General features: G+C 35.5%; 1 protein-coding gene across 4 annotated transcripts in view; it reads right to left on the reverse strand.

Annotated features, from left to right (window-relative positions):
* Window positions 1–14,228, reverse strand: part of LOC125242849 (LIM domain-containing protein 1) — a 54,084-nt gene that overhangs the window by 36,322 nt on the left and 3,534 nt on the right. The gene's annotated exons all lie outside the window — the stretch shown is intronic.

Here is a 14,228-nt window from a genome sequence, read left to right on the forward strand (position 1 = left end):
ATTTTTATTTTTATTTTTTTGAAAAGAAATTAAAGAAATGAATACTTTTATTCAGCAAGGATACATTAAATCAATCAAAAGTGGCAGTAAAGACATTTATAATGTTCCAAAAGATTAGATTTCAGATAAACACTGTTCTTTTGAACTTTCTATTCATCAAATAATCCTGAAAAAAAATATTGTACACAAATATTTTGTACAATTGTACACATTAAATGTTTCTTGAGCAGCAGATCAGCATATTAGAATGATTTCTGAAGGATCATGTGACACTGAAGACTGGAGTAATGATGCTGAAAATTCAGCTTTGCCATCACAGGAATAAATTACTTTGTGAAATATATTCAAATAGAAAACTGTTATTTTAAATTGTAATAATATTTCACAATATTACTGTTTTTACTGTATTTTTAATTAAATAAATGTAGCCTTGGTGAGCAGACGAAACTTCTTTTAAAAACATCTTAGTGGTTCCAAACTTTTGGACTGTACTGTATGAAACAATGAAGTTAACTCTATTTTTCTCCCAGTTCACCGGAATAGAATATATCATAAAATTCATGATATAGTTAACAAGCTTGTGAATATTTTAGGAAAAAATCTAAATAAACGCGATATCTACATATCCGTCAGCTGCATGACACGTCTCCAAGGAATTAATACGTTCTAAAATAATGTTCTAAAATAACAGTCGCCTTAAACTCACGCTGGGGCTCAGCTAGAAAAGCCCCCAGAATATAGGTAAATTACAACATAGATTTGGTTTGCAATTTGGATTATTTTTATAAGATCACATGAGTCCTAATAAAAGCTATTTCTACTTCTGAAGTGCTTCTTTCATAAAGGCCACAGCTTTCTCACATAATGCAGTGAAGCAGCCCCTACATAGAGTGAATTATCGATTGTCGAGCCATCGATATCAACCAATTCAGAACCGCAGTCATGGACAGCACCTGGTAATGTCGCACTTAAGATATACCTTAAGCAACCTCCTTAGGTATAGTTCAGGGAACACGCCTGGAAAAGTGAAGGTCTACCTTTAGAGTCTTCGTAGCGCTCTAAGAGACAACGTTATTGGGAAATCCAGCCCTGCTTAGTAATATTAACATAAATTACATTATCATTTGAGGTGCAACATAAAGCTTGTGCACTATTGCCAGATATTGATTACAGAAAACCCATCTAAATGCAGTTGATGCCAAACTAATGAACAAAAATTAAACCATAACTTCATGTTTTCCTCAAACTAAACAATGAGATAGTCCACAGAAAACATTCTCCCACATTTTTGATCTACAGTATTGGCCAAAAGTGATGTCCGGAGGGGATATTTGTTTTTAATAGGGGGTTAAACAGATCCCGGTTAATTGCAATTGATTTGTGCATTAATTGCAAGTTTAACCACCATAGAGTTATAATTTGCACATGTTCTGTCTGGTGAGTTTACACATCCAATAGAAACAATTCCAGCACTAGATGAGGCAAAAGAGAACTTAATTCGGTACTCATGCTCTGTTATTGGTGCACACAGCCGTACACAGAGAGAGAGAGGTGCATTTCAGATAGTTGAGAATTGATTTCTCTTTTATAATAATACACATAATTTCGTGTGTACGTGTCCATAAAAGTGCACTTGGATGAACACAGACACACAAAATTACGTCAAAATGCCCATCTCGGCAAGTATTCTTGTAAACACAGTCAGTTATGTCTTAAGTGAATGTGAACAGTTAAGAAAGAAATTGGATGTGTATTATTATATTGGATCTGTGCATTTGGTCTTAAAGTGACAGCAACATGTTCTGTTGTCTGTCATTAAGGTTAATCAAACAACAAAACAGTTTTAACAAAGATTACACTATATTTATACAGTGAACACTATAGTGTTTACATTTCTGTACCTGAAATGAATACTACAGTTAGACTTTACTGTATTTTTAACTTTGTATTGTATTTGTATTGTATTTATCTATGCTTGTAATCTGTGTATTTGTTCTTATTTTTTACTGACTGTTCACTTGCCTTTTTAAATAATGTTTGAATTTTATTAGTTAGGCAAGTAGTTTTTACTGTTGTATCAGAGTACTTAAAGTGTGCTTTAAGTAATAAATGGAAAGCAAAGTTGCCCCCTCCTTGAACATGTAAGTTTTCCTAGACCAGACACTAATTTCAAGCATTTCGGTTTTAGATCAAAAGGTTCATGAGAAAGATCGTGAGAAACAGTGTGTGCAAATGCAATTATAGTTTGCATCTGCAATAATTACATTTATTTTAAAGTTACACCAGCAAACAGTACAGAGAAAACTTAAAGTTTATGTGTTACATGCTAAAGCTTGATCTTACATGACTACAATTATTCACTAGTTAGCTTTTTGACAGGTTAGTAACTGGCTCTCTTTTTTGCTTTTGTGTAATTCCAAATTTATGTGGCTATTGCCGGTTATTATACAGCGCTGACGACAAACAGCCATATTGGGATGTATTTTGTGGACAGGGATTTTCCTTCTGCCATGTATCCGGCCACAGACCCAGTGTGTCAATGTGTCAACTAGGAGCAGTACTACAAGACTGATCAATGCAACCCCTAGTTAAAGCATGATAACACTAGTGTGCACAGTGCACTGAAGTAGTAGTAATAGTGCAATATTGCTTCAATATTGCATTGGCACTGCAAATAAAGCACTAAATAGAAATGGTGCATTAAAGTTTGATATATTGACTGATGCAATGCAAAGAAAATATCAATTCTAAATACCTGACGAGAACTGAAAATATTGTTTGTTTCTCTTGTGAGCCTGCTGCTTACCATTAGTAACACTACACTTCTGATGTTCACATTAGCACACACACATCAGATGGTAATGTGAGAGCTAATTAGTAAACAACCAGACCCTTATGACCTTCAGAGAACATTACATTAAGATGAGCTTGAGATAACTGTCCAGCTCAAGTGAAATCACAAGACTGGCTGTGAGGAAGGTGAGCTGCGAACACAAGAGGCTCTTTGTCCATGTCTGTTGGTTCAGGCTGGTCTACGTGGCATGTGCTAGGAGAACATTTAAGTAAGCATGAGCTGAGATAACAGCGTTAAACAGAGGGAGGGCCAGCACTGGCCCCACACAAAAGAGCCTCTGTTTCATCTGGTATTCAGCAAACATCATGCTAACAAGTTCTGCCCACTCAGCTAAGCCTGGTCCAAACGCACCACAGTCAGACTTTCTACACAAACGCCATCAGACTCACATCTGCTTCACAAAAAGGCTTTTCATTGAAAGAAGCAATTGAAGTGAAACACCATATTGTAGCACTTTTAAACTGAGTCTGGATTCAGTACAACTGGAGAATGTTACATTTTTGTAATTAATTAGGACCAGCATGACACACTGACATAATCAATGACGTCGATTATGAAAATATGCTGATTTGAGTGGCACGCGTTTACACATCATAATGTGTTCATACCCTATGATCGCGGCATCAGAAGTGTGGGAATTCTTTAATTCCTGTATGTCATGTTGTTCATGTGCATATAGACCTATGAAACTAAACGTAGATCGTGTAGATCAAGTCGGTGTAAGCAACATTTTCCAAATAAATAATACAACTTGTAAATAACGAAATGCTGTTTGAACACAGCTGTATTAAGCACATTGGGACTGACATCCGTATTCTAATGCTGTGTGAACACAGCCTGTATATTACTGTGAACAGAGTTGAATATGATTTTCTTCATTTTAATGGTTAAATTGAATTTTAGTAATCAAAAAGCATGTCTAATTAATTGAAATCATGAAACTTATACAATTTAACAACAATTTATTACAAGTTTACCAAAAATTACATATTTAGGGCCCTATGAAATTTTCTGTTTCAAGTTTTCTGGATTCCATTTTAATGGTTTAATTAAATTTTAATAATCAAAAAGCATGTCTAATTAATGAATTCATAACAATAACAAAATTAATTAAAAAACAAAACAAAAAATAATTTCTATGAAATGTTTTTTTTATTTTTTAGAAATTATGTGTTGTGTATTTTAATTTTTCTGACAATCAAATGAAGGCATAAAATATTTAATTTATCTTTTAATCATATGACATTAAACAAACTTTTTTTGTCAAACAAAGTGCTGCACAACGGAGCTTTACTGTTAAAATTAAAACATGGTAGAAAAATTGTGATTATTCCTTAAAAAAATAAAGTTTGAATAATAATGTATTATTATTATTAGTAGTAGTATTATTGTTAGATTTAGATGTAGCTAAATTCTACTGTGCAACAGCAATATATTTCTGTCACAATTTCAAGCTAAACTGAACTTTTATTTTGATGGGTTGCCGTGAAGACCTTTGAGCTTCTGTGTGTTTATGATATGATGATAGTTTTTCTCAAATGCTCATGAAGTGACAATCAGAGCGGCTCTGGAGATGAAGTTCAAGTGTTCATGTCCTCATATAGTGAGGCGGCAGAGGCTAAAAACACCGCAACCGGCACTTCAGTGTGCATGTGTGTGTAAGGTAAATGTAACCACGCGTCTGCGCCATTCGTTCACACAGAGACGCAGCACATGCAGGATTCATATTTAAAGCTGCAGTCCGAAATTTTGCATCTTTCATCTCTGTTTGAAACCTGCAATTGCAGTTGTTTGCAGAATTATTATCTGTACGTGCATTGTGCCTCGGCATTGACTCCTCAGAGCGGATGAATCTAATGCTTGCTGTCAGTCACCACATCGCTGTGGATACTGTACTTCAGAATCTCAGATTCTACATCTTGGAAGTATGATCAAAATAAGAATTTCACTGGAAAATGTCATCTGAACAAGTAACATGTCTGCCAATTTTTTTCTGACAGAGGGAAAAAAGCATTACAGTAAATCACGCTGCCAATGGTGATTAAATCTAGCGATCTTATTCATATCACGTCAAACTGTGCAAATTATTATTGTTGTTATACTTTGTTCTCAAATTTGTTAACATCAGCATTGCGTGACTATGTGTATTTAGTGTATATTAGCGTTACCTTTAGATTTCTGTACAGTCTAATCACAATTGTTAATTTGTCATACCATACAATCCGCCATCAAAATGATAGTATAATTATTGCAGCTGCTGTGAGAAAAGGCTATAAATGATCTGCCTCACACACGATATAGCCTACTAGCTGGGACTTCTTCATGTAAATAGACGTGACGTAATGACGCAAAGACAAGGCGACATGCTCGAATTTCCCACAGAAACCCATTAGTACCACCCGAATAATAAAACATATTACAAGCTTACCGTTGTGAATCGGGCTAAGGTAAGGAGATAGTTTTGAACACTGGCTGGTTATGTACTTGCTCAAAATTTAATTTGGGTAATTTTTTAACCAAAAAAAGTTATGGATAGCAGCTTTAAATCGTGTTTTAGCAGTTTAATATTCACAGACACTAGTCTATATCACGATCTGATTTAACTGTACTGACCTGCTTTTTATTTACTCATCAAAACTCTGACAAATTCAGTGACATTCCGCGCTGTACAGTACATTCCATTTTTATGACTGGATTTCGCGATTCCATCCACGTTTTCTGCTTCGCGGAAATCACAGGGCCATAACAGTGCCAATCAGAAACGAGCTTGTATCACCAAGTCAGTGAAAGCAACATTTTGCAAATAAATAATACAAGTGCATTTTGGATTACTATTGGCACTATGCACTGAAGTAAATCATATTCAACACTATTCACGGTAACATATAGGCTGCGGTCACACAGCATTAGAACACTTGAGAACTAGCATGACCAATCAATAGATTCCCATGAGCACCAGCACTACATCTCAAAAGACTAGATCTGTTTTTGTTATTCGCCAGCCCACATGTGCGTATTAATACATTCATGTTAGTATAGCCATGGTGCTAAATTTACACGTGCCAAATGCCACATGCAACTAAAAATTAGCTTTGGCAAGTGGGTAAAAGAGTTTCTTGCCAGTTGTCCCGTACTGTACTAGGAACAGACACATAATGATAATAAACACATAATAAACTGAACTGGCTCACGTGGGCAGGCACATGATTGTCAGCTCTCAGCTGTAAACAAAATGTCTGTTATTGCTTGCACAATAAATAAAATTCACATTTAATTTTAATAATAGGAAAATAATATCCTGTTTATTATTTGATTAAATTTGATTTGATTAAAATGGATGCACTATGGTTTAAATGATTTTTTGCCAAGTAGTAAAATTATTAATTGTGCAAGCCCTAATTTATATGTATATAATAAATATATTTTAAAAAATTATTACAGTAATGGCCCACTCTTTTTTCTGTTTATTCTCAACAGCTCCCTCTCACTGTAGTGGAGTGGTGACATAACATTATTCTTGTAAACGGTTTCTAGCACTTCAGTAATAAAAGTGTCCATATTTAAAATGCGTACACATTACTGTGTAACAGTGGCGGGCCCAAAGAAAATTTAAATCATCTAAATTACTTTACGTACAGTAGTTCGGGCGGCAGACAAGCTCAATCTTGTCAAATACTACAAATACTGTCCTTTTTCCCAGAATAGCTCTTTGAGCCACAGATTACAAACATAAATCAGTCCCACACAAAGAAAGTTCAGTTTCACAGTTGTATTTTCACCAAATCAACAAAAAAGAAAGCAAAAAAAAAAAAAAAAAAAAAGTTCAAAGCAAGTTCGAGTTCAGTTTCATAATTATATTCTCACCAGTCAACAAAAGAAAAAAATAGTGTTTTCATCAATTTGTTATTCAACACTAAGGATAAACAAAACAAAAAAGAAAAAGTAAAAGTTGGTGCTTATGAGGTAGAAGTATGATGCTTGAAAACCTCGGCAGATTCAACACTTCAACAAGAGTGAGAGAAATAACGAGAAGGAAAAAGGGGGAAAAAAACACATGCAACCATTAGAAAAGTAAATCACACCCATATTATATGTTAAAATAAAAAATTGTCTACATTTGCATTAATGATGCACTATGTAATATTTTCTGCCACTAGAGTCCTATTCAAAACAAAGGCATAGCTTGATGACGCCAAGTTTAAGCGCAGAATTATGGGACATGTGGTCTTCATCTCAACGGACGGTGGAAAAAAAATAGGGATAGGACTCGGGAACAAATCATGTTCATGCTCTTCAGCTCTGTTTATCATATTAGATACATTTGAGTGTGTTGAAAATGATGTTATAACGTTACTCTGTGCATTCGCTCGGCGGCTGCTGTGAGACACTGTTACACACTGCAGTAAGATAGATCGATTTTACAATATCATATTAAATGCTGGATGGTTGATAAATGGCATGCAATTAATTTTAAAACGTATTGTATGATGGAGAAAATTTACAAATAGCTGCAAACATTTGGGATGTTTTAAGTACTCAAGTGAACAAAATATATAACACTGGCCTAGTGAAAAAAAAATTTTTTTTTGTTTTTCCGTACTGCCACAACTGCAAAATGCAACAATTACTGTACAGTGCTTGCAGTGGTCAAAAAAGTATTTACAAAACTTTTGGAATGATCACTTCTTGTAGAATAAGGCTACATACACACTACCTGTGCTTCTATTACCCTTCAAATTTCGCAAATTGAAACTGCGAATTGAATTTTGCAAAAAAAGATTTTACGCTCGCATAAGGTGGTAAAAAGAAATATTTCGCAAAACTGCAATGGAAACAGTTTAACGCATTTACAGGTCACCTGGCATACATAAAAGTCGATAAATCTTTAAAGATGGCGTGCTATGTTTGGACAGAAGATGAGATGGGGTTCTTTATTAAACTTACAAAAAACAAAAGAATTACAGGAATACTGGATTCTAAACAACAAAGAAATGCCACAACTTATCAAGATCTTGAAGCAGACAGAGGTAAGAAACACCCAGAAACACCTCATACGTGGCCGCTCCCAAGTATAAGGGGCTTTGCTTGCCATTAATGCTTGGATAACACGCCTACGCCTCCTTTGATTAAACATAATGACTAGTGCAACTTACATCCGTTTCCATGATTTTTGTAATTACTTATTGCAAGAGGAAAAAAAAAGTTTTAGTCGCATAACATCAAAGGAAATGCTGTCATTTCGCAATCGTTTATTGACATTTAGAAAATATCACAAAAAGTTTTGCCCAAATCTGTAATGGAGACCCAGCTACTGTCAGTCCAAATACGATTATTTGTGCATCCAATTGGAATCTTATCTGAAATGATTGATTTCCACATTGTGTATCGCAACTGTTCAGATCCAATTTGTGTGTGTCACGGCGCTCTTTCGTTTTCCGGAATATCTGCATTGGTTTCTATGGCTATGAAGTTGCGTTGGTAGTTACGTGCCAAAAACAACAACAACCGCAACATAGAAGGGTTTGCAATACAGATGTTGTCTTATTTACAACATGACAATGACATGAGATTTTTTGCCATTCACACAGTTAATTCTGATCGGATTTCAATAGTATATGCACAAAAATCAGATTTGGACTGACAGTCTGAACAAGGCTTTTGTGAAACCTTGCTGTTTGTAAAAAAAACAGTAGGTAATTTGGCTGGGAATTTTTACGTTGGTCGTGGGAGAAAAACACAGATTTGGATGGTAATAAAACTGACCAGCCACTGTAAACGCTGAAATTACCTTACGTCCCCATGGGAATCAATTACTGTATGAATAGGGCTTAAAAAATCATAGCAGGCACACTATTGGGAGGTAGGCCAAAAAGTAATTCTGGACCCAGAGTACAGCCATTCAAGAGAGCAGGACATGAACTCAAGAGCTATGGGACAGGAAGCCAAGAATCCTAGACAACAATTAAGATAAAGCCATCTAGTCGACAGGGAGATTAAGGAATCCTTCATCAAAAGAGCACAGGGCACAAAGCATGAATGTCTGCTGCTGGTGTGTGTGTGTGCACAAGGCGGGACTCCCTCCACCCCCAACTCACATCTCATCCAGTGTCTCTTCCAAAACAAAACAGAGCCAAGCATAACCGACTCCAGACAGGGGGGGACGCCAACCATTTGGATGTCAGCAGAGGCGAAACCACCAATAGACTTCACTAAAGTCTTGTAATTTATCATCAGCTCTTTGTCCTTGTTTAAAATCCAGACATTCCTGAACATCCCTGCGGTGCAGCAGCTGTCAGACTGAGACTATAAACACCAGCATGGATGATTATGCCATTTACTGCCAACTCAGCATCCAGAACACATCAACAGGACACAGGTGTATGCAGAAACATCCTTCAGGCCTTCACTTGCTCTTCTCTTTTGGGTGTAAACAGAAAAGTTTGCTCATCAATAGAGTCCAATGGCAAGTATACAACATGTTCTCCAACCAATACGCCTATATAGGTCGTTTGTCACTTCCCTGAAATACGACCCATAGGAGCGTTTAATAAAGTTGCGCCCCTATCGACAATAGGACACTTTAATTTTAATGCATTGTACCCTTTTATCTGCGTCATATTTCGGGTTTTGCATAGGTCAAATGGTAGAGCATTGCAATATATAACAATATGCAATCATGTGATCATGCGATCATGGATTTGATCCCAGGAAACTCATGTGCTCATAAAGTGTGTATGCACTATAAATCACTGAGGGTAGGTTTAGGGGTGGGGTGGGTGTAGTCGTTAATAAGACAAATGGTGTAAAAAGACCACACATTGCATTTAAATGAACACGCATTTTGATTGGTAACGACAGTCATACATCATTTCATGATGACAGACTAACACGACACTGTCATCGTTTTTACACCAGCCAGAGGGCGCATGACTTTAAAACGTAAATATATGTCTTAATAAGGTGCTTGAAAAACGACCTATAGGGTCGTTTTTTTGTGGAGGACAGTCTGCAAGTATAATATTACACTATTTAGTAGGGCTGTGAATAGATTAAATTCACGATTCATAGTTTTTTCGATTAAATTCAAGAACGTTTTTTGCAAATTCATAACTTGATTCAAGACGATTTACAATAAAATTCAATGCAGTTCAACCGTTTTGATTCTGCATATTTAAGTGGATTCATAGGATGTCATCTGCACGTCTTTGGATTGTGGGGGAAACCGGAGTACTCGGAGGAAAGGCTGACATGGGGAGAACATGCAAACTCCACACAGAAAGGACTCCTGGCTCAGTCAGGACTCAAACCGGAGACTATCTTGCTGTGAGGCAACAGAGCTAACTACTGAGCTAACTGCTTTAAAAGTATTGTTAGTTCATGCTAAATATTCTGTAGGATAGTGTTAATGTATAGGCTACACAATCATATTACAGTGTTCCAGATGCATTATACATACATTGCTTTTATGGACTGACTACCTTAGAATTTCATGCACTTTCCCAACTAATCCTAAACTAACTTTTCTTCACGGAAAAGAAAGAAGAGTCCTATTTGTTCTTTTTTGAGGTTCTTTATCTTATTTTCATTTAAAATAAAATGCTACAGATGATTCATTCATTCATAAAATTATTCATTTGATTCTTAGCGTTTTAAATCGGTTATTGAACTAAATAAATGATTCACGATTCAAAAATCCATGTTTCAAATCAATGCATCTTCAGAATTTGTAATTGATGCATCGAGAAAATGAGTGGATTCTTTCACTACTATTTAGTGCTGTTTGTTAATGCAGGCATTATTACTAATATGGACCCTTTTCACATTTCTGGGGTTCTGAGAAGTTATCAAGTTGGGTAAACTCCTATAGTGGTGAATGGTAACTCCAGCAATTATAATTAATTTTTACATTCCCATTTGAAACCAATTGCGAAAGATAAAAGAGCATTTCTACACTTCTAACATTTCTAGACAAAAAATGCTGGGTTAAAAACAACCGAAGTCACCCAAAGTTGCATTACTATATGGCTGGCTAAAAATGAACCCCAAATAGGTTGTAAATTAAAAATCAGACACATAATTAATAGAGGCAATAACAATAATCAAATGATGAACATTTATTAATAAGCAATTTAATAAAGCTTTATTGTTTAATTATCATTCTTAAAACTTATTAATAAATATTCATTATTAAACATATTAATAAATGTTCATTTCAAACATACTTTGGGTTCATTTTAAGCAAACAATAACAGTAATTTTTAAACAATAGTTGAGTTAAATAAAACTACCCAGCAGGTTGGGCAAACATTTAACCCAACTGCTGGGTTAAAACAACCCAATTGCTGGGTTTGTCCATTTTCAACCCAACTTTGGTTGTTTTTAACCCAGCGTTTTTTAAGAGTGTATGACTTTCCAAAAGAGGAAAAACATATCAAGAGCTTGATTTCGGTAGTCAGAAGAGAGAAAGATGTCAAATTTGCCATCACTCCCTCAGCCGTTTTATTAGAAACACTCATAGCACACCAGTTTTCTGTCATTTTATACCAAGGTAATAAAACACAAAGTTTAGTCTTATAAATGTACTTAATTTAAAATTTGAAAATACATATAAAAAACTTTGCTAAATTTATAGTGCTTCATCACCCTATCTGTTCAAAGTAGGGGTCGACCGATTATCGGCGCCGATATTAAGCATTTTTATGGTTATCGGTATCGGTCATTTTCAAAACTGTTTTTGCAGATAAAATAATCGCTCTGTGGCCTAAAGCAAGCTCCGCAGGAATTGCACATAATTCTACACATTCCCGCAGGTTTCACGATTGTTAAGCGGGAAATTAACGCAAATATTTATGCACTATAGCATGTAGACCGAATCCAAACAGATTATCAGAGCAGCTCAGTTATTTTAAAACTTTCTGAGAGATGTAATTTCACAAACAGTTTGAGTGATTCAGCGGTACCGAGTCTCCCTCTCTCTCAAAATGTGCAAATGGCTTCACATCCATAGTATCCACATTCAGTTTGCTCTGCAAGCGAGCTGTACGCTGCAATATTAGCACGCGTTTCGGACAGTTGACGGAATCGGCACTTGCATGTCATTTTAAGTCATGCCAATTCAAAAATACAAGCCATTTTAAAACATAAAATACTTGCGAGCTCTCAAGAGACGGTCTTCAGTCAGCGCACTCAAAATGCCCGTCCTGGCGAGTATACACATAAACACGTCGGTTGTCTTCAGTGAATGTGAACAGCATGTGTAACAGTATGCTTTATGTCTTAAAGAGACAGCAGCCTTTAAACCTGCTACTGTCTACTACTGACTATCACAATCAAACAACAAAAGAAAATCTTTAATAAGGATTAATCTATACAGTTATACATTAATTTATACAGTTAAGGCTATGTTATTTTATATTGGATTATTATTAATATTATTATTAACAGCTCTCAGAATTAAAAATATGTTTAAAAGCATTTAAATAAAGTTTTTGTCAGAGCTCTTGTTATTCTTAATTTTGACATTAATTAAAATTTTTATACCAGACATATATATATCGGTTCAAAATATCGGTTATCGGTTTACTTTAATCGGTATCGGCCCTGAAAAACACATATCGGTCGACCCCTAGTTCAAAGGGTCCATTGGTGATACTTAGGTTACACTATTTCCATTTTCTTCAGGAAATATAAAGATCTAGTTTTAAAAACCCTTGTCCAAATAACACTTGTAACGGCCTGAATGATATTTGACATTTCCAAGGCTTTGAGAGCTCTAAAAAAAGAAAAATGTGTGGGGTTGACAATCAAAGCAAGGTACTTGAATCACCCACTCCTCAGTTAACATAAAAAAATCCTTGATTCTGAGTTCATGCAAGGCTAAAGGCAGCATTTGTCACACAATCTATTTTCTGGCATGAATCAGAGAGCGAGTGACAGTTTCAAGCCAGAGTACAGTACAAAGGTCAGGAGGATGTGAGCTGTGCAGCGTGTGTTTAATAGTTAAATTTAAACCAGCTATTCCCCAGTGATCACATTATACAGCACATATAAACAACCAATGTCCAGAGACATGCTTAAAGGAAACGATTTGTGTGTCTATGTAGGCTTTGTATATCTACATTGTCTACATTGTATATTGTATCTTTTCTGCAATCACAGTAACAAATGCTAAAGATACTTCCCACACACTATGATGGCTCTGTGCTTTTCCAGCAGGAAATTCCTATAGCAAAGAGAGTTTACAAGAGCTCAGTGGCAAGAGCAAAAGCAGCTAGGGACTGCTGGACCATCTGAGAATTATTCTACACCGATACCTCAATGCACAACAGTAAAACCTCTCAGTAATCGATTTAGTTACAGAAGGAACTGATTCATTTTGCTGTTTTTCACCCATCTACTATGCAAGACATTAGTGGAACTGGAACATGTGAAGAGAAGCACATCAGACGTCAACATTGCCACCAGTTATCCAGTAAAGCCAAAATACTGAACTAGTTTAGGAACATGTGCTCATTAATAGGGTCCAAATGAGATTCTGTTATTCTGCTCCTTCTCGTGTGTCCTTTTGTCATGTGGTGACTAACACTCAGAGACCACCCACGTTTTCCTTACGTAATTTAGTAGTCTACTTGGGCGCCGAAGTGTTACAGTTTTAATGGACCTCACTCAGGATAGATGGCATATTTAATTTGAAGCAGATGAAACTGAGGCTATGAGGGATCAAAGTATAGTCCATTCAATGGGTTGTACTTTGTTGTACAACAAAACACTGAAAATATTAATGAAAAAAAAAAAATGTGCTGTGAAAATTAACTGTGACCTAAAAATAGGGCTGGGCATTATGACGGTATATCGTGACAGCGGTATAAAGTGTCTATTGTTAGAGATTTTACTGTATCGTTTCTTTCAGGCATGTAAATATGTCCGCGTAGCACAATACTACTTAAAGTAATACATGTGAGACTGATAAAGAAACATGTACGAATGACAAATAAAGAGTGGGACGTGTTTGATGTTGAGAATTATTATACTGGTTAGTATATTAGTATTAAATTAGTTATACTGATTATTATATTGGATCAGTGCATCTGGTCTTAAAGGGACAGCAGCATAATAAATGGCTGTCTCTTTATTAACGTTAATCAAACAACAAAATCACTCACTGCTTTTGACTGAATCACTTGTATCTTTAATAAGAATCAGTTCAAATTTGATTCATACAGTGAAGACTATGCAGTGTTTTAGTTATATACTTGATTATTCCATTTCTGTAGTTTTTCTTACTACATTAAATAAACCTACACTCTAAAAATGCTGGGTTAAAAACAACCCAAGTTGGGTTGAAAATGGATAAACCCAGGAATTGGGTTGTTTT

This window comes from Megalobrama amblycephala, linkage group LG13 (genome assembly GCF_018812025.1).
Source record: "Megalobrama amblycephala isolate DHTTF-2021 linkage group LG13, ASM1881202v1, whole genome shotgun sequence".
NCBI classification, from domain to species: domain Eukaryota; kingdom Metazoa; phylum Chordata; class Actinopteri; order Cypriniformes; family Xenocyprididae; genus Megalobrama; species Megalobrama amblycephala.